Below are 20,862 nucleotides of genomic sequence, written 5' to 3'. Positions count from 1 at the left end.
AAGTCCCGCAAAATAATTCCTAGAATATATCGTTCAGGAAAACACCAAAGTTTGTTTTAAAAATTGTCAGTGATGGAGAATCAACCACAATCCTTGATAAACTGTTCCATTGGTTGGTTAGTCTCACTGTTAAATATTTACACCTTTATTTCCAGTCTGAATTTGTCTTGATTCAACTTTCAGCCATTGGATTGTGTTTATGCCTTTCTCTGCTAGAGTGACAAGCCCATTATTACATATTTGTAATAGTCACTCTTAACTTTCTCTTTAAGATAAAAGAACAGGAGTACTTGTGGCACCTTAGAGACTAACAAATTTATTCAAGCATAAGCTTTCGTGGGCTACAGCCCACTTCATCGGATGCATAGAATGGAACATATAGTAAGAAGATATATAAATACAGATATAGATACAGAGAAGGTGGAAGTTGCCATGCAAACTGTAAGAGTCTAATTAATTAAGATGAGCTATTATCAGCAGGAGAAAAAAACTTTTGTAGTGAAAATCAAGATGGCCCATTTAGACAGTTGACTAGAAAGTGTAAGCTCCTCTGGTCATCAACTCTAGTGAGTGGAGACATACATCTCTTCCTTCCTTGCCTTCGCTGTGTTATCCCCAGCAATAGGCAGTCTGCCTGACCAGGACTGCTTGCTTTCTTTTTCTGAATCAGTTAACAGTGTGGTTGCACACAGTTATAAATTACTACACAGTTAAAGTAAAAAATGTTAGAGAGAAAACATTAAAAACAATAAAAGAGCCTACATGCATGCTAATAAACTTACCAGAGATCTGGTAACTTACCTCAACTGTAGCGTAAGTAAGGGATTTTCAGAGGCAAAGTTCTTTCTGGGCTTCAGCCTTCTGGATGGTGGAACGTGTCCTTTCAATGGGTGTCTTAAATCATGCACCTGTTTTTATTTCCTTTTTACTAAAGGCATCTTGTCTCATTGATGGTGCGGTCCCTGTGAAGCAGTATAGCTGCTGTAGTAGGAAGAGAGCCTGAGACATAAGCCCTTGTATCAGAGACCTGATATGAGGCTCACAGAATCTGGCAAGAAACAGGGCTGATATTGCAAAAATGCACATTCTTAAGAAGTGCTACTCTCAGAGTGCCCACGCAAACACATCCCGATATCAAGTGGTACCAGAACATTTTAATATTAAGGATGGTACAAAAACATTCCCCAAGGATAACACCCTGACCATTCCTAAAAGATAAGGTCAGGATGACAGTATGTGATAGAGATGTTTTGATTGAACCAACATGTACAAAATGATGGGTGATAACTAGCGATCTTAGGGGGCAGTAACTAACTCTGTAAAAGGGGCAGTACTAACTTGTTTGTATCGGGGTGTGATCAGGTCACTCAGGGTGAACTGCAAAGAATGGGGCAGACAATCCCCAAAGCTGGTTGATATTCCAATACTTAGATTTACCAAGCCAGCACAAAACAGCTTCTATAATACCTCACTGGTTACCCAGAAGCCAACAACACACCTCCCTTAAAGTAACCCAGCCTTAGGTCTCCACCCAGACACGTAAGTCAAATGTGATGAGGATTGCTGAAAATTCTATTCATCATATAAAAAAAGTTCTACCAATTCCAAAGGATTGGACACATTACCTCTCAGGTTAATGAATACAGTGGAGTCTCATCTTACGCAGGGGTTAGGTTCTAAAGTCAGCACGTAAGGCAAAAATTGCTTATAGTCAAAATTACCCTTGAAAATCCCTTAAATCGCCCATAAAGTACAGTATACTGTACCTGGTTTTGTATATACAACCCTGTACGGTAATATGTATAATGTATACAGTAATGTACAGTATATAATAGAGTACATATGCAAAATATAATTTTACAGTACTGTATTTTTAGTTACTGGGGTAATTAGGGGGGGTCGTCAGGGCTTGATGTCGATCCAGGAGACGGAGGTGACAGAGAGCTTGGGTGACGGAGAGCAAGTTGTAGACGAAGTGGTTGGCTTTGGTTCAGCTTGAGAAGTTGATTGAGTAGGTTCATCTGCTGCTTCCTTGAAAAACATGGTGATCGGCAACTGTCACTGTTGTCTCTTGAGCTGCTCGAACATTTCTTGATACGGTCTCAAATCGTCCGTATTAGTATGTGGGATTTTTGAGGCTTCGTTCCACAGAGGGATCATATTCAGAAATTAAATCAAGTGTTTTGTTGCTTAGGACACTTTTGCAAATTTATGAAGATTCCAACTTGCTGGCTCTTCCTGTTCGTTGTCGTCATCTTCGTCTTCTGTAGACTATTTTGTCAGTTCCTCTAACCGTTAGTCAGTGTTTCTCTATGGCTCTCAATTAATTCTTCAATTTCTTCCTCAAGGATGTCGACGAAGCCATCGCCACCCACTTGCCTGGCCACCTGAACAATGCGTTTCACTTCTTTGTCAATGGTCGGGAAACCCTTAAAATCATTCACACATTCTTTCCATAGGTTTCGCCAACATGCATTGACTGTTTCAGGCTTGATTGCATCCATTGCCTGTTTAATATAAGTGATGCAGTTGGCAATGTTGAAGGACTTCCAACACTCCATCACATTAAGATTGGGATCAGCATCCATAGTGCTACGTATTCGTGAGAAAGTAAGCCTTATGTACGTGGCCTTGAAACAGTGAATCACACCTTGGTTGAGAGGATGGAGGTGGTATTGGGGGGGAGAAAGACGACTTCAACGTAGTTATGCGCAAACCAGAGTGTTGCAGGGTGGCCAGGAGCATTGCCTAAGATCAGGAACACTTTAAAGTCAAGTCCTTTCTCTTCGAGGTACCGCTTGTCCTCCGGAATGAAACACTTGTGGAGCCAATCCAGAAATAATGCTGCCATCACCCAAGCCTTTTTATTTGATTGCCAGAACACAGGCAGGAGATTTTTGTTCTTGCCTTTTAGGGCATGGGGATTTTCAGCCCTGTAGAGCAAGCCCGGCATTTATTAAATGACCAGCCGCATTGCCACAAAACAACACAGTCACACAGTCTTTAGCTGCTTTGCAGCCAGGGGCTTGTCTTTCTGATTTCAAAGTATCAGTGCGGTTGAGCATTTTTTTTCCAGAAGACCTCAGTCTCTTCAGCATTAAAAACTTGTTCCGGAAGATAGCCTTTTCTACTATGATTTTCTTTAATTGTTTGGGATAGGCTTTTGCTGCCTATTCAATGGCAAATGCAGCTTCACCAGCAGTCTGCACGTTTTTGAGGTTGAAGCAGTTCCTAAAACTGTTAAGCCAACCTTGGCTGGTTTTGAATTCCTTCTCATCAGAAGGCTGTCCCTCTTCAGCAGGAGGTTTGAACAGCGCATAGAGGCTAAGAGCCTTTTCTCGTAACGTGTTGCCATCGATAGGCACACGTTTACAGTTCAGGTCTTTTAGCCATAAGTTTAATGCCTTTTCAGTCTTCACTAAAGTCTTATCACGCAGCTGGCTCGTCACCTTAGCTAGAAGTCACTGGAGCACTTGATGCCACGGCTTGACGAATTTCTCTCTCAAATCTTGATGGCACGGATGCTAGATTCATTGCGGCCATATTTACGCGCCATGTTGGAGACTGACATACTGTCTCTCAATAAGTCCAACACAGCCAGTTTTCCCTCCAGCATTGGAACAGATCGCTGTTTCTTCAGTTGAGCACCAGATGAAGTAGTTGGCTTGTGTTTAGGGGCCATGTTGTACGAAAAATACGTACAGTATCTTTAAACACTAGAATCACACTCAGCGCGGTGAGATGCTCACACTATGAGAGAGACGCAGGAATTCAGACTGACTGAGGGAACAGCAGATTCACGTGTCCCATCTCACGCTCACTTCAGGGCATACACTTATTGAGTGGAATGGTGGGCAGAATCACCCACGCTATTTACAGGTATCTTGTTGTTTTTCTTTTTTTTGCCAAGCGTGTATAGTTGAACTAGTGTAAGTTAAATGCGCATATGATGCAACTCACCTGTATTTCAGATCTTACCCAAATACATGCTTACAGCCAATTCTTATTAACTAAACTAAAATTTATTCAAGAAAAGAGAGAGAGTATTGTTTAAAAGATCAGTATACATACAGACATGAACACAATTCTTGAGGTTCAGATTCATAGCAGAAATGGTGAGCTTTGTAGCTGCAAAGAGGTCTTTCAGGAATAGTTCATAGGTTGCAGTCCGAAGTTTATATTCAGGGTGATCCAGTCAGGACTGGGATCTCAGTCCTCATGGCTTAGGCTTCCCCTGCATGAAGTCTCAAGCAGATCTGAGATGACAGGGTCAGGGCCTAAGGGTCTTTTATACAGTTTCAGATCTCTTGTGACAGCTTGTAGTCCTTTGGCGAACAATAGGCACTTATGGGGACTTTGAAGTGGACCCATTTCCTAAGCATTGTGGGTAATTATACAGATTAACGTAAGGCAATTGCTTGTTTTTCCACCATTCGCAGATGATTGGCTGTACATTTCAAAGACACATGAATACAGCAATATCCTATGTTTATCGTTCATTTAAATGTTAGGGTGTCCTTTTGATCTTTTAATTAATAGCTATAGTGAGACACAGGAACTGTCTGTTTACATGGCTAATCATTAAACAAGATATAAGTAAATACATACAATTAATATCACCTTTAATTTCCATCAATATAGGTTTGCATGTCAAAGTTCTAGCTTATCTAACATGTTTCCAAAGGTTGACTCGGGGTCAATTAGCCTACAAGCTGCTTATCCCTTTCTGGCTATGTGTCACACGGGATATCTCAGAGGGAGTATCTTTGGCCAGCCTAGGGAGCAGTGGTGGAAAGCCCTGCCACTGACTGAGCTGCATCCATTGTCACGAGAATATATGTCTTAGTATTCTCATAGAGTCTGCCATGTGCTATTGCCAAGCTTCGTCAACAATAAACCTGGCTGGGTGCCTTCGTTAAAAACCACGTCTGGATATATTGGGCAGTTTAATTACGGTCTGCTATCTGCACAGAGCTGGGACTGCACATTGAATGAACACATGCAGCCAATACCTGACCACAGCTACGGTGTGGGATTTGGTTTCCAGGTCCCTGGATCAATTTTGTGTTCATGGCTCAAGTCTGAGCACAGTACTTTGCAACTGAGTAACACAGGGTGAGAGTTGTTGCTTGGAGTGTTTTGGGGCATCTCCCCGTTTCGTGCTGGCCAGTTTCTGGAGTACACAATTCCTGGAGTTCACTTGCTTTTTCAGCTTCTGGATGTGCTCTTTGAATATCCGTGTTCAGTCGAATCTGACCTCCATGGTACACTCAGTGTTCATAGAGCTCCAGGATTATACCATCCAACAATATCTGGAGCTTTTGCTTAGCCTGATGTTTCAGGTGAAAGATGCATATTTGTATCTTACTAAGGTTGGCATTCAGGTACCATGTGCAATAGTATTCTTCAGGTAAACTGAGAGAGCTGTGTCCTCAACTTTTTCCAATTAGGTGACAATGCAAAGATCGTTTGCATAAATGAATCTTTCTGAGGAAATTATAGTAGGTCATTTTGTGTAGACATTAAACTACAAGTGTGATAGCACTGAACCTTGGGGCAATCTTTTCCACTGAGTATGCCATTGACTTTTCTGACCAGTGATTCTGGAGCAGGGAGGTGACCTAGATCATGTTGCTATTTCTCTAAATTCTTGCCAGTTTCAGTAGAAGTGCATGGTCATTCACATTGTTGTAAGCCGCTCAGCAAACATAGTGGCTGTAATCTTGCAGATTTCAAAGCCATCATTATTGTATCAAGTTAGATTTACAATTTGATCACAGCATGAACCGGTTTGGCCAGCTGCCGTTCCTCTACTGGTGCCAGTCTAATTATCATCTGCTCCTATAACTTACACATTGAGCAGAGTAAGGATATTGGGCAGTAATTCTATGGTTTCATTCATTACACATGAGTATATAGAGTGGGAGGCAGAAAATGAAATTCTGTAGGATCAAGCATTATTGCTATTGCAGAAATCTCCAAATTCCTACTATGTTCTACAACTTCTTGAGGTGGACTTTTTTTGTGTGTGCACAAAATCAGATCCCCAACCCCTATGTTCCCCTCATACTTAGAATGCGATTGTGGAGTTTGCAGTTTAGTAAGGATGGTTTCCTTGGCCTGCATGGATTGTTTTATGCAATGTTCTGAATCTATTGTGTTCACTTAATTACTCATCTCTTTAAAAATATCAAATATTTATTACAAACTGCAAGTAACTAGATTCTGTAACAGATGTAAATTGAAAGTGGCTTGGGAACAATGGTACTTTGGAAAAGTTACAGAAACATACGCTCTCCTTCATATTGAACATTTTCATTTTCTTTTCTTACCTTTTCACATCTGAATTAGTTCATGTCAAGCTTCTGAAGTTGTGAAATAAAAGTATTGAAATGGTCAGGACATCGACATGCTAGTGTGTTGCTTACCTGGAATTAAATTTTGACAAAAGATGGTTTGTTTCAAGAATCCTAATTTTCATCTTTCTTCTGATTCTTCTAATCAACAGTATAAAAAATTACAGTAGGTTTATATGTGTTCTATGTGATGGGGTTATCAAATCATGAAAAAATGACTATGAAACATTTGTATTTGAAAGGTTTACCATATACTTAATAAAAATAGAATTGATCAAATATTGAAAGAAATTTTGTCTGCCAGTTATCTATTTTAAAGCTTGTTCTGCTGTATATGAAAGTGTGAATGATGAAATTTAAAACACTTATTCACTTATGGTTTAATATTCTATACTCAAAAATAAAAATGCCAAGCGACAGCATCAGTCTCAAAATTTGAGAGGCAGCAACACGCAAGATTGTTCTAATATTGTTGTAAGATAAATTTAGTAAAAACCTGAACACTGATTGGGGGTGGGGGGGAGAAATAGCAGATAAAGTTGGGGAGAAGATGGAGGATGTGCTTAAAATTAGTCATGTGCTCAAGTATCTTGCAGAATTGGAGCCTGGAGCATAACTGGCTATTACACATTACCTCCAGCTATAACCTGTACATTTTTTTTATTTCTACAAAGAAGCCCATAATATGGAGGTTTCACTTAAGTGTCAGTCCCAACAGTCAATACAACAGCATCAGGGTACATATAGCAGCTTCATAAGTCTGCTATTATAAACTGAGTCAATGAAAAACTGGTTCCAAACTGTGTGTATTTTGTCCCTTGTATAAGTCTGTCTGATAGTATAGATTTATAAAGTGCCTTTCATCCCAAAGAGTCTCAGAGCAGTTACCTGAGTGTGCATATATGAATCATGCCCCCGCCAAAATAATGCATACATCTTTGGGATGGAACAATGCACAGTAGCACAACCCGGAAGAGCAAGAAGTAAAGAAGAAGAACGTAGGTAATTGAGGCTGCAGGGAGAATTAGAACAGAATGCAGATGCCTAAATAGGAATTAGCCCCATCATCCTAGCCGAATACCCATATTCTTATGGGATGTGACAAAGGCTTTTTAATAACTAAGTTGTCAGGATCTCAGTCTTACACCTCCTCTAGAAGCCTGCACTGACACCAACACTTTTCCCCCAGCATCAAACGTAACCCAAAGGGAAGAGTGCTGTCTACTGAATACCACACTCTACTCCCTCTGGCACCTTGGCCTTTCATGGCCTTTTACTCCCCTCCAAACACTTATGGCCTTTTACTCTCCTCCAAGCACTAACTAGGCTTCACTTAGCTTCAGAGCGATATAGAGCTGATGTACCTTAAATCACAATTACGTATAATGTTCTTAGCCCAAATGTTATATTTAAAGGGACACAGTCAAAGAATTAGTTCTGTGCAACACCTGCTATAACAAGTAACATTTAAGATTACTGCAACTGCAAAGTTAGATTTTTTTTTTGGTGTGTATTTGACAGCAATTTGTGTACAGTCCATTTCACTGTTTCCCCCAGTACAGTCGGTTGATACTGTATAGTTGGTCAGATTCATTTTTGCTTTGGTGTGGGTATTTCGCACAGTTGTTTGCAGTGTTTTTGTAGCTGTGCTGGTTCCAGGACATTAGAGAGACAAGGTGGATGAAATAATATCTTTTTGTAGGATCAACTTCTGGTCCTATAAATAGACAAGCTTTCCAGCTACACAGAGCTCTTTTGCAGCTCTGGGAAAGATAACCAGCTGAATACAAGGTGGAACAGATTATTTAGCATAAGTAGTTAACATGTATTGTAAGAGACTATTCAAAGTGAGGTGGCCTGTTAACACCTCTGCAGGACAAAAAAGAGGGGTTAGTAGGTTACAGATTGCTATAAGAAGTCATAAATCCAGTGTTTTTATTAGGTCCATGATATTTAGAGTCTAGGAAAGTTATGAATTTAAGCTTCCAGGCTCGTCTTTTGAAGGTGTTGTGCAGATTGCCTTTGTGGATAAGGACTGAGAGATCAGATATGGAATGATCACTTTGTGAAAAGTGTTCACCCATGGGTGATGTGGTGTTTTTGTCTTTAATCATTTTTCTGTGAGAGTTCATTCAAGAGCATAATGATTGTCTTGTTTCAACCACATAGTTGTTATTGGGGCATTTAGTACACTGGATGAGGTATACCACATGTTGTGATAGGCATGTGTATGTAAGTGGGAGAATGGTCCCACTACTGTGGGGGAATTTGCTTGGGTTCTATATTACCCTGATGTAATCAGATAGCAAAAGGATTTGACTCCCCACCCTAACTCCCTTTACGCAGATGCTTGGCTCACCTCAAGGACTCCTCGTCCACTCTCTCTTGTGTGGCAGAGTCCTCATAACCCCAATAAGGCTGGGGACAGGATTCCTAGTTTCGTGATGGGTTACATAGGACAGGGGCTAGTGTGTCCCCATTCCTCACTGACCACTTCCCTGACCGAGTGATCACTACATTGAATTTAAACTAAATACAATTTATTAAACAGCAACTGTAAAAACCCAAACACAACAAAGGAAAAATGGAAAAGGTTAAAAGAAGAAAGAACCCCGCCTTATGGTTATGGGAAACGTCATGAATAGTAGTCTCTGGAACTTAAGAAAAATACAGTCTATTCCTTAAATATCCTAGGCCTCCTTCCCAGGACCTGGCTGTGTTGCAGTGATACTGTGGGTAAGACACCTGCTTTGGTAGTGGCTACATACCCTTAGGTTCTAGGTGGCAAGACCCTTCTCCCCAGTATCAACCATCCCAGCAGGTTCATGCACCCCTGCCCCTCCAAGTCCAGCCTTCGGGGCTTTCTTGTCTGGTGACATCACCCTGTACTGGGCCCTTTCTGCCCAGGGTCCCCAGTTGCTCACCACACTCAGCTCCAGTATTACTTGCGGCATGGCCAGCCTTCCACTCGTCCAGCTCTGGTCCCACGGGTCCCCCCAGACCTCAGTCCTGGCTCACCATCGATGCTGCTGGTCTCTACTGCTCTAGTTCCCTGGCTCTGGGCAGCTTCTCTGTCTCCAGCTCAGCTCAGCTCAACCTTGGAGCTGCTTCTTTGGCTCCTCTGGTTCTGGCCCTTTGTTCTCTTCTCCCCCATACCCCCGCTTAGCTCTGGCCTGCTGCATTTTCCTTTGCTCTGCTCTAATCTGCCCTGGCAGCCACCGCTCACATGGAGGGTGGGCCTTGATGGGCTCTTGATTCCCTCATTGGCCTGCCTGCCCTGTCAATTTGACTGACTTGAACTGCTGGCCTCTCTCCACAGGCCCTGAGGACTCTCAGTCTCAGGATCCTCTTCAGCCCTTCCCCTTTCTCCTGGTATTGGGAAAGGGCCAGCCCAAAAATCCCAATAAGTTTACATGTAAGATCCATGGATCTTAAAAGGTGTGTTGTTGGGGGTGGGGGGTTGTTGATCATCATAGCAGTGGAGTGTAGCAGTGTCTACAGGTTTTGCATCTGTTGTTTGGGCAAGGGTCTGGTGATGCTTTGAGTTGGTTTGTTCTCATCTGTGGGGAGCTTGCTTCTGCTGATGAGTTTGGCAAGGCTGGGAGGTTGTTTGAAGGCCAGAAGAGATGGTTCAGGAAAAAATTATTTCAGGACATAGTCCCCACTGAGTCTGGCTTGTAATTGTTTAATGATACCCCATATGGGTACCGTGTGGAGTGGTAGGTGACAACTATGGGGGAGGAGGCAGGTTTCTCTATTTAAGCAGGTTCTCTCAGGGTATTTGGGGGTGGTCCCTTCCATGATGCAATCTACTTCTCAGGTGGAGTGTCCTTGTCTGGTGAAGGTGATTTTAAGTGTGTTAAGGTGTATATTCCAGACTTTCTTCTTGGAGCATATTCTGTGTTGTTTGAGTGCCTGGCTGGAGATAACCGATTTCTTGGTATGTTTGGGGTGGTTACTGGATTTGTGAAAGTAGATGTGATGTTCTAAGGGTTTCTTGCATATAGTTGTCTGTGGGGTTCCCTTGCTGAAGCTGACCGTGCAGTGCAGGAAGTTGATGTTAGTTGGGAATGTTCGAATGAGAATTTGGGTGAATGGTAGTTGAAGTTGTGGAAATCTATGAGGGAGTTTAGGTCATATGTCCAGAGAATGAAAATATTGTCTTTGTATCTCAGGTATCTCATTGGTTGGCCTCATTGACATAGTCATCATGGTTGAAGACTACAATGGCACCCGTTTATCCAATAGCTGGTAGTTGGATTTCAGGGACTGTATAGCTGTCTTCTCGGCAGGGAAGAGACTGTGGTGGGTGTGTTTAAGGATTTCAGTCAATTTTTTTTCCTGAATCAATCAATGTAATGATCAAATGTGTGGTTTTGTCCACTCTGGGGTGTCCAGTAAGGGGATTCTTTTTTTCTTATGATTGTCAGTGGGGATGGGGTAGCTGTGAATGGTGTCATTGTTGTGAAATAATTCTGTGAAGCAGAGTAAGCAAAAGAATTCTTCTAGTTCTCAACATGTTAGTATGTTATATGGTTCTGTGATAGGGCAGAAGTTCAGTCTCTTGGAAAGTAGTCGTGATAAAGTGATGATGTTGGGGTGTCAAGTAGTGTCCATGTGGTGGGTCCTGGGGTCGTGGTTTCTCTACAGAGGTGTTCTGTAGGTGTGGAGTTGTTGTAGTTGGTTCCACTTTTTGTTTTTGTGTTGGATAGCTGTGATTAGGGTTTTTAATAGTTGCTGTGGGTTTCTTGCATGATCTTCAGGTAGGTTTCCTGATTTTTTTTTTTTTTTTTTTTTTCCCCCCTCCTTCCAGCGTGTGGGAGTATGTGATGAGTTCTAGTTGGAGGTGGTCTCTTCTGGAGCATGAGGGGTGCAGATGATTCCTCAGTTTCTCCTTCTGTGAGTACCTTTCCCAGACTTGAAGAAGAGCTCTGTATAATCTCAAAAGCTTGTCTTTCTCACCTAAAGGAGTTGGTCCAATAAAAAATACTACCTCACCTACCTTCTCTATTTCATATCATGTCAGGCGGAAAAGGAAATGTTTTTTTAACTCAAAGACTGGCAATGGAACTCATGGGCATGTGTAATATCTGAAACCTTTTACATTTGTTTCAAACAAATTGACTAGATTTCATGTTGACAGTGTCCCTTTAAGGATGAAGTGCACACAATAACTAGCCATAATTGGCTAATTGCTGGCTGTTACCTGGTGTAAAATGTTAACTGGAAGAGAATGAGGGAGAAAAAATATGGTAGAAGGTGAACACTTTGAAAATAGACTATCCTGTTGTATATGAGAGGTTACTACTATGCAAATGAATTTTTCTTCAGGAAGTTTTAAAATAATGAAATCACTTCAATGTATTTCTAGCAGGTCAGTCAATTTAAAAAAAATGTTTAAAATTAAGTTTCCACTGCTGAACTGACAGAATTGCACTGACCCTGAATCAGAAATGTAAATAGTATTAGGTTTGTGGGTAAATATCAGTATCTGATTTTATAGCTGGAGAAACTTGTGGAGAGAGGTTTAGGCCAAAGTTTTCAAACCTTGGTATCTGAAGTTAGCCTCTTAAAGCCATATTTGGGCATCTATAAAAGTAACCTGAACTTCAAAGGTGCTGATCAGTTGCAGCTCTCATAGAGTTCTTATGTGTTTATGTTAAAGTTCCAAGTGAAGGAGACAGACCAGACATCTGTGCCCCCCCCCCCATCCCAAAAGCAAGCACAAACAGCAGCTCAAGTCAGATAAGTGTCCCTGTGGGACAAACGTGGGATTTATTTACATTAACACTATGTTCTAAAGCTGAACACAGAAGAAGCATCCTTTGGTAAGAAGTGCTCTAAACAGTGGTCTCCAAATGCGTTAAAACTACTGATTTTAGGCAAGGGAGAACATTCCTCTTCCTCCTAAATTTTTCTTTTTCACTTGCCACATCCCCAGTGACTTGGACTCCCCTCCCGCCCAGATATTCTCCAAATATATATGCATTCCATTGGGCCAATGCACATACTTGTCCCAGTTAGATAAAGAATTATTGGAATTGGGAGGGCAAGGCTATTCCATACCATAGTAATGCCTTCCTGCCCATTTCCTCTCCTACGCTGTTAGGATTTTCTTTATAGAGATTTGAGAGAACTGCAATTCCTTAATCTTGTGGAAAGTGTGGGTTGAGCATGCACACATGAAGACCCCTCTTTCATGATGCTGCTAAACTGTCTGGAGATGCCTGCAGAATGTCATTTGATTGGGCTGCCGGTCCTCATGTTTAAGAGCATCTTTCCCAAACCACCTATTCTGGTCCTGCTTCCTCCTGTTTTTCATTTTAACTTGTATTTATAGTAATGTGAACACCCATCTGAAACCAGTTTTTACTCCACCTATCTCTCTGGCACTTGAGATTTTTCCTCTTACTGTCGTGTGCACAGAACCCCAGTAATGTAAACAGGCAGTTCAGGCATGCCCGTCAATGCATGATTGCATAGACCCATTTGAATCAAAAGGAAAGGATTCTGATTAATTTTAATAAAGGAAGAGAAATCTTAATTGAAGTGTTGGCAATTTAGTGACAGGTTTATCATGTCTTTTGATGCAAATAAATAGTTACAAAATTAGTGTGAAATACATAGTTTGAACTCGGTTACAAAAAAATGAAAGTAAGCACATTTAAAAATTGATTAGAACTGCATGACGCTGTTCTCCAGAGATTTGAACTCTTGAGCATATGCCCTCCAAGCTATCTTACTTATTGCTGTTTTGCCCATTTAGTTTGCAACTGGATCACCTTGCTCATTTTTGCTGACCTAGTTTATCTGATTACTTTAACTATGTCAGAAGTTTCTTCTGCAATTCTGGCAAGGCAGCTCGGTAACATCTCTATTTCAGAGCCACTGGGCAAAGACAAACTTGTATGCCAAACTGTGCTGTGGTTTTGTAATGTGTGCCAATGAGAGACTGATGGGTTTTGGGATCAGGCCTACAGAGAATAGATTGTTACAACTGGTGACAGAAATCTGAATTTGAACTTGAGTGTCAAAGTTAATGTGCTAGCGTTAACCTACTGTACCACCTATATCCTGGTGTTTTTGATGAATTTGAAAAGGAATATATTTTCAGTGTAAGGAAGGTAGTTGTATTAAAATTGGATATTCATAAACTGAGGCCTGAGGTCCACCAGCTTTTTTGTGTAATGCACAATTATCACATCTGCACATGCAAATCATTTAAAACAAACATTTACAAAGGAAAGAATTGCATATATGTGCACAGTGATTGTGCATGCAAAAGAAGGTGGATATATCTGCAGAAATGTATATAGACTTCAGTTATGAACACCTGTACTAGACAATTCAATACTGCTCCCTACTGTGTGGTGTGCATAATGAAAAATGATTAATTTAATATATACTAGTATGTCTTAGTACACACAACATCATTTTACAGTTCCGTGTATACCTTTTCTCTTGCCCTCACTACCAAGACAAAACACTTGTACTATTAAGGGGAACATACCTGCAGGTTCACTTAACCCCATTCCTGTTTCTCTTCTTGTTCATGGGATGGCTGTTTAAAAGGCCATCAGATGATCACTTAGCCAGCCTGGCATAAAATAGTTTTATATAAAAACATCATAGAATTTTGGTTACATGGGGATGTAGGAAATAGATTTCTTTCCTTTGTGTCCCTATGACCATTTTTTGCACATGGCAAACAACAAAAACAAGGTGTGTGGGGGGAATACAGAACAATTTCACACCCGAGAGTGAACAGGCTGATTACTGTCATTTTGATGATGTGCCTTTTCTATATTTGCAGTGGTTAAGAAAGAGTATATGGGTTGGAGCACGAGCACTTTAGAGTGATTCAAAATTATTGGAAAGCTACAAATTTTATAAAGTGCTTCAATTTGTTACTGACTTAAGCAGCACTGTAGCAGTTCAGCAGAGCTTTTAGTACAGTCATATGCACTGCCTATAAATGTTCTCATAATCTTCCCAGGTTTGTCTTCTCTACATGCGCTGGCTGTGAATGTTCCTACCCATAAGATTCCTTTGCCAAGACCATCACCTATGCAGGGTCCCTACATGACACACAGGTATCGTTCTGACCTGGGGTGAGGGGGAGGGGAAATACCAACTCTATCGTTATAAAGTCAACCTAATTTTGTTGTTGGGTTTAGCCAGGTTAAAAACAATTCATCACTTCCTTCAGAGAGGGAGAAAGCTTTTGATATTCCAAAAGCTAATTATCATGTTTTTAAAGGCTTTTGAGACATTTTTTGTGCCTTTAAAATGAGTCAAGACACCTGAAAGTGTCGATCTTCCCTTAGTATCCATAGTCTTCACAGCAGCTAAATCACATGGGCACGAGTTCACTTGCCCTTGCATATTTTATATAGAATCACCACTGCATTGCATAAATTGGTGAATTTAAACTGATCCTCCATTTTAGATGTTCTTTAGAAACTCTCACCACCTTCTTCCATCACTTGCTTGTCCTTGTGTTATTTTGGCATAAGTTATTTGGTTTTGGTGCATAGCTCTTTTCCTGGCTATCCATCCCTATTGCCTTTTTGTAAGTGACATGAAAATAGTTCTCAAAATGCTTCAGTCCACTTGGTGGTGACAGCAAATGGCTGCCCATCCTGGAAAAGGAGTGGAAGCCAAGCCAAATGTGGAGGAACTGATTGAAAGGGGATACTGATATTGTGACATTTTCTATTCTAAAATAAAGAGAGCCTCCCCACAAAACCAGAAGGAAGTGTTAGCTATGTCCTATCTACAGTATATCATAAACACTACAGCTCATGTATATATTACTCATGAGTAGAAGAGCAAATATTCCTAACAAATATTTTATTCTAAATTTTCTATTTTCTGCAAACAAATTGCAATTTTCTTAGATTTATTTGTTCAAAATTATTTAACAGCTTGTCATTAGTATCATTTACTCTGCTTTTTGAAATCACATGATAGTCTGAGTTAATGTATGTAAACTATAATCAAATTTCTGGTATAAAGCTTCGTGGTAAGTGGAATTAAAACTCACTTTGTGTGAATATTTGTGCGGGAGTATTTAAAATTCACTTTGCATGGGTATTCAAGGAAAGCAAACAAGGAATGAAATCCTGTCTCCATTTATTTCAGTGAGGCCAGGATCTCCCCCAAAGGGCATGAAAATGGCTGAAGAAAGTTCATTAAATGTTGAACCAATATTCATATAAATTTTGCATCAGTATTCACCCAGCTCTTCACATAATTATGAGTCTAATGCAGTCATCTCTTCAGAGCACTCATCAGGAATGCCTTAATAAGTGAATATATTATCACATACTTCATATACTGTACTTTTTATACAGTTTTAAAATACTGGAAATAAAGCATCGATGGCCTGATTTTCAGACATGCTGAGAATCTCCAGCTTCCACTGAAGTGAAAAGGAATGGCCAGTCATAAGTACTTCTGAAAATTGAGCCATTTAATGACTAACTAGGGGTAAGGGTGAAAGTAATAATAAATTCTTACTGGTACGGGGGCTGGCTCTGGCCCAAGGAAGGAGTGGGGCTTCGGGCAGAAGGGGTGGGGCTGTGAGGGTCATCCTCCCCCAGCCAGCCTATCCACACTGGCCCCTGCCACCCAGGGCTCCGGCACTGATTTAAAAGGGCCCAAGGCTCCGGCCACTGCAGCACTTTAAGGAGGGTCCTTTGCCATGGCAGCACTTTAAGGACCCTCAAAGTGCTGCCGCGGCAACGCTTTAACGTTGCTGCCCCTTCCCTGCTCCCCTGTCGGCAGCCCTGCTGCTACGGACCCTACCGGCAGGGCCGCCAACGGGGGAGGCAAAAGGGGCAGGGACATGGGCTGTGTATGGGCCAGTGTAAAGGCTTCTTATTGGTACGCTGTACCGGCTCACTTTCACCCCTGACTAGGGGGGAGATTTTCAAAGGCACAAATGGCAGTTATACGTCCTGTGACAGTGAATTGTCACATGGGTTGGGGAACTCCTTCCTCCCCTCCTCCCGCCCCTCAAAAAAACAACCAACCAAACAAAAAGCCCCAACCAACTGTAGGCAGGGCAGCTGGCTCTAATTAACCACGATCCTCTGAGTCTGCTGGGAGTGGGAGGGGCATGGGGTCTGCATAAGACAAACCCAGCTCATTTCAAGGGGTTAGGGGAAAGATAGCTCCTGGAGGGGAGTACTGTTGTTCCTGAAGGAGGGTCTTATCACATCTGAGTGTGCTGAGCCTGACAAGTAACCCAGGAAGGTTAGAGTGGAGTACGGGAAAACATGATAGACCCTTGGAAAGGAAGATACTGAAGCAGGGAGAGTTTTGGCACAGCATACTGTACAGTGATTACTCAGTGATTACTGACGGAGCTTGCAAGAGATCCACTTTATTCTGTCTGGTTACAATTAATTGTGCATAACGAGCTTCAGAGGGCTCTGCCCATTCTCTTGTTTTGGGAAGATCAGCCCTTACGGGCACAGTCCCCAATACCACACTTGCCTATCCTCAAACTCTGTTTCCTGAACTCTGCAAATGCAGCTTTCAAATGGAATCTCTTGGGCTTATTCTCCTGTCTGTTTTATGAGGCAACTTTCTTTCCTCAGCTGAGCTGCAGGACATTGCCATCCACTTGGCTGTTGGCATGTTTTCCAAACAGCACTACTAGGTTGGCATAGCTCCCTTCAGTCTTTTGCCTGACCTTCCTGTCTTCAGGAAGACCTAAAGGTTCTGGTGACCAACCTTGATCAGTGTGAGGAGGGTAATACATCTCTGTCCCTAACACCTTGTTTACACTTAAATGGTGGCATGTAGGGTACAGGTACTACATCCGTAGCTACAGGGCATAGTAAAAGCAGGCTCTATCTTCTCTTGTCACTGAGATGTGTAGCTACAAGCAGCAGCGAAAAGCTCCAGTTGGGGGAGGCAGTGGGGAAAGGCTCCAGCAGCTCCCCATTGCAGAAATCTTTCCCCAATGCCTCCCCTCTGTCAGAGCTTTTTCCGGCTGCCAAAGCCTTTCACTAAAGTGAGGAAAGGCTGAGGCAGCAGGACACTACACAGCTGAAAACAGCATTATAGAGAACTGTGTAGGGTTCAGGCATGTAAAGTGCTCTACTCACCTAAGCCATGCCTCATTGTCCACACTGCTATTTATACCCATGCTAGCTGGGTGTGCAGGGTCTGTATTCTACACACTGCCACAAGTGTAGACCTACTTAAAGCACCCGCACCCACATCCTCATCCAGATGTGCTGAAATGGTTACAGGACAAGATACTAGAGTATCAAGCATCCCAGTTTCCTTTGCAATCAGGACAGTTCCCATCTACTTCCCTTTTCAGGTCGTTTCACACCTGGGGATAATACTGGACACCAGAATGACAAAAGCCATGGTCTCTCTGGACAGGCTTCAGGCTCTATCAGACGTCTCTGGTTTGGCTCCCTCCCTTCACTGGGTCAGAGCAATTTTTCATCTTCATTTGAGTCTCTACATCCATCTACACCATGAACCCCTACAGCCTTTTATTTTGGCCTGATGGCATTCTCTCTTCCTTAGAGGAAACCTTTTTTCTCCTATCAACAGTCTGTTTCTCCCTGTCCTGGTTGTCCAATTTATCCCACATCACAATAGGTGTCCTTTGCCTTTCCCACAATTTCCTGGTTTCTTTCACCAGAAATGCTAGTCTCTCAGGATTGGGCATCTTCATTATTGTTGTAAAGACCCGTATTTCATCTAGTGATGCTCCTGAGGCCTGCGTCTCATTTGGCAAGTGCCTCCTTCAGTTGCAAGGTTCCCCAAGTGATACAATCAGGTATTTCCTTCTCTAAGTATTGCTCATGACATCTGCTGTTTTCCCTTGACTTTCCCTATAGATCAGATGGGGAAAAGAAGAAGCACAACAAGGAAAGTTACTCACCTTTTATTGTAGCTCTCTCTTCCCACCCTCCTAGTATCATCTGAGGGGAGAAACCAATGTGTTTTTTTGTAACTTACCCCCAGTTTTCTGCTCTTTAACCTTTTTGCTCATTCTAGAAGTCTTCTGGAGGAAAGTGGCAGTGGCCTTTATAGATCGGACTAGACTGACAAATATTTTTTTTCTTAGTACTAATGTATGTGGTAGTGGTGATGCCCAGATGATACATATGTCATCTTGTAAGAGGATCAAGCTATCAGTTTTGGAGTTGAGATTATTTAATGATCCTTGCTCCCCGTGCCTGTGTGAGTGCATTCATGCAGCCACCACCCACCTGATTTTAAAAGATTGTAAACTCTGGGTTAAGGGTTGTATGTCACAGAGCAACTACCTCACTCCTAATTTTGGCCCTGGACACAAGATTGTCAACTCATATTTTTATTCTTTTCCATTAGCCTACCAGCCCCACCCAGAGTAACTGAACAGAATCAGCACCTCCTGCAAAAGCAGGAGCAACTGCTATGGACAAATAGCAGCGAAAGAAGGAGATATCAATGATATCAAAGAATTAAAGCAAAGAGGAAGGGGAGTGAGGAAATAACCTTTGTATTTATTGGGCCTAGTGATGTCACAATCCGGTAGGATCCAAGATATGGAGAGGAACAAATGCAATAAGCTCTCATGTTTTATAGCAAAAGGTGCAGAAATTGTTTTTGCACACATTGTTGTAACAACTTTTTTCTACTAATCATGGCAGTGAATTTTTTTTTTTAGAATGGGAATTGAAACAAAATATTTTCCCTTATCTATTGAAGATAATGGGTCTGATCCTCCTTTCACTTTATGTAGTGTAAATCAGGATTGACTCTCTTGAAATCCACAAGCATGTCAGAGATCCCACTTTTCATATAGGTCTGCCAACACCTTAGGACAGCCATGAATGCAGCAGCTGTTTACCAGTGTTCAGTAACTCTACTCACGTTACGTCATGGAGACGGGGCATCAGACTACAAAGTGGCATCAGTCAGAAGTAGTCTCCCTCTATTCCTCACTCACTGAAAAAGCTTATGCCTATTTTCAAAACTACAATCCATTATAACTCATCTGAAGAGCCAAGCTAATAGATATTTAACAATGGAATCTACAGATGAAATACCGTGGCTTGGTTATACAGCTAATTACCATTGTTTTCTAGGTTAAATTGGAAATGGAGTATGCAAAAAATAAAGAGCAAATACAGAGAACAGTATTTTAAGAGGGGGGGGGGGGGAAAGAGGTGGGAGGGAGAAGAAAGATGATTATGAGGTAAGAACTAAGGCCCAGATCCTCAAAGATATTAAGGCACCTAATTCCCATTGAGCTGGGCCCTAGTTTCTTTCCCAAACTGAGTCTATCCTATTACTCATGTTGGAGGAAAATGCAAATCCAGTTTTTGGGACCTGTATCTGCTCCACGTGCTGTGGGAAGAAATTTAAATTCTAAAGATTCTAATCCACAAGTTACTGCAATAGACTCAGAGGTGCCTACCTCAGTAATAGCCCTCAGTTGATCTCTGAAAAGAAATGTTTATTCATCTACAGATGAATAAACTGAGGCCCAGAGAGGTGTTTAAAAAAAACCCCAACTTTTCAAGTCTCCTCTAGTTTGGGTGCCCAACTTTAGACACCCACAACCTGATTTTTAGAGGTGTTAAGCACTCACAACTGCTACTAACGTCAGTGAGATTTACAAGTGAAAAATCAGGCTCTGAATGTCTAAAATTAGACACCCCAAAATTGAGGACCCTTTTGAAACATCTCTTCCTACGAAATGGTTTTTTTAAGAGGGCAAAATTTACCAGCTACATAGCCAAGAATTGATATGAAAAGTTCTAAGTCTTAGAGTCAGATCTTCAGGTGGTATAACCCCTACTCTTCTATTCTAGCCACTAGACAAGTCTCAGTTTTAAAATTATCGTATCTCCCATTATCAACTTTCTGTTCTTCATCTAGTTTTTCTTCCTAGAAATACAGGCTTTTATTCAGGAAGGTACTTACATGCATGGGAGTCCGACTGAAACCACTGAAGTCAGTAACATTACTCATATGCTTACAGTTAAGCATATGCTTAACTACCTGGCTGAATTATGGTCTTATTCAGGTATAAAGAACTTACACATCTGCTCATCAAACTGATCAAAGGTTTTTGGGGGACACTGAAATAATTAGGATCTAGTTATCCCCATTGTTGTACTATTTAACCAAATTGAAATTTGGGACAGGATTTGTTGGGGGAGAAAACTTAGGTTGTTTTTTAATTTTATACTTCCATGTACATGGTACCATGTATGTACTTATGTTCTTTTAAAAATAATTGTCAATAAAAATCTTAACTAGAAAAAAGCCTTCAAATTTCTGTTCTAGTTCAGAATTGAGGTAACCAGACAACAACGATTTTCAAAAAGTAAATAAATCTTCCAATTCCTCTGGCTGGAAACATGCTTCACTGTTGTCTGCCAGGCAGACAATCTGCAACAGGGTTAGTGTCTTGTCACTCTTCACAGAAGTTCTTATTTATCAGCTGACTGTTGGCATATTTGCTGTCAGGCAATAA

General features: G+C 41.4%; 1 protein-coding gene across 1 annotated transcript in view; it reads left to right on the top strand.

The window, feature by feature from the left end:
- The window catches only part of TMEM161B (transmembrane protein 161B), a 101,507-nt gene extending 80,856 nt beyond the window's left edge, over positions 1–20,651 (top strand). Inside the window, exons 13-14 of the transcript XR_006290975.1 lie at positions 14,353–14,449; positions 15,501–20,651. The gene's annotated coding sequence lies outside the window, so the exon portion shown is untranslated. The remainder of the gene's footprint in view (positions 1–14,352; positions 14,450–15,500) is intronic.
- Positions 20,652–20,862: the final 211 nt, after the last annotated feature.

The sequence above is a fragment of the Chelonia mydas genome, chromosome 5, assembly GCF_015237465.2.
Source record: "Chelonia mydas isolate rCheMyd1 chromosome 5, rCheMyd1.pri.v2, whole genome shotgun sequence".
In the NCBI taxonomy this organism is placed as follows: Eukaryota; Metazoa; Chordata; order Testudines; family Cheloniidae; genus Chelonia; species Chelonia mydas.
This window is presented reverse-complemented; position numbering and strand designations above follow the sequence as displayed.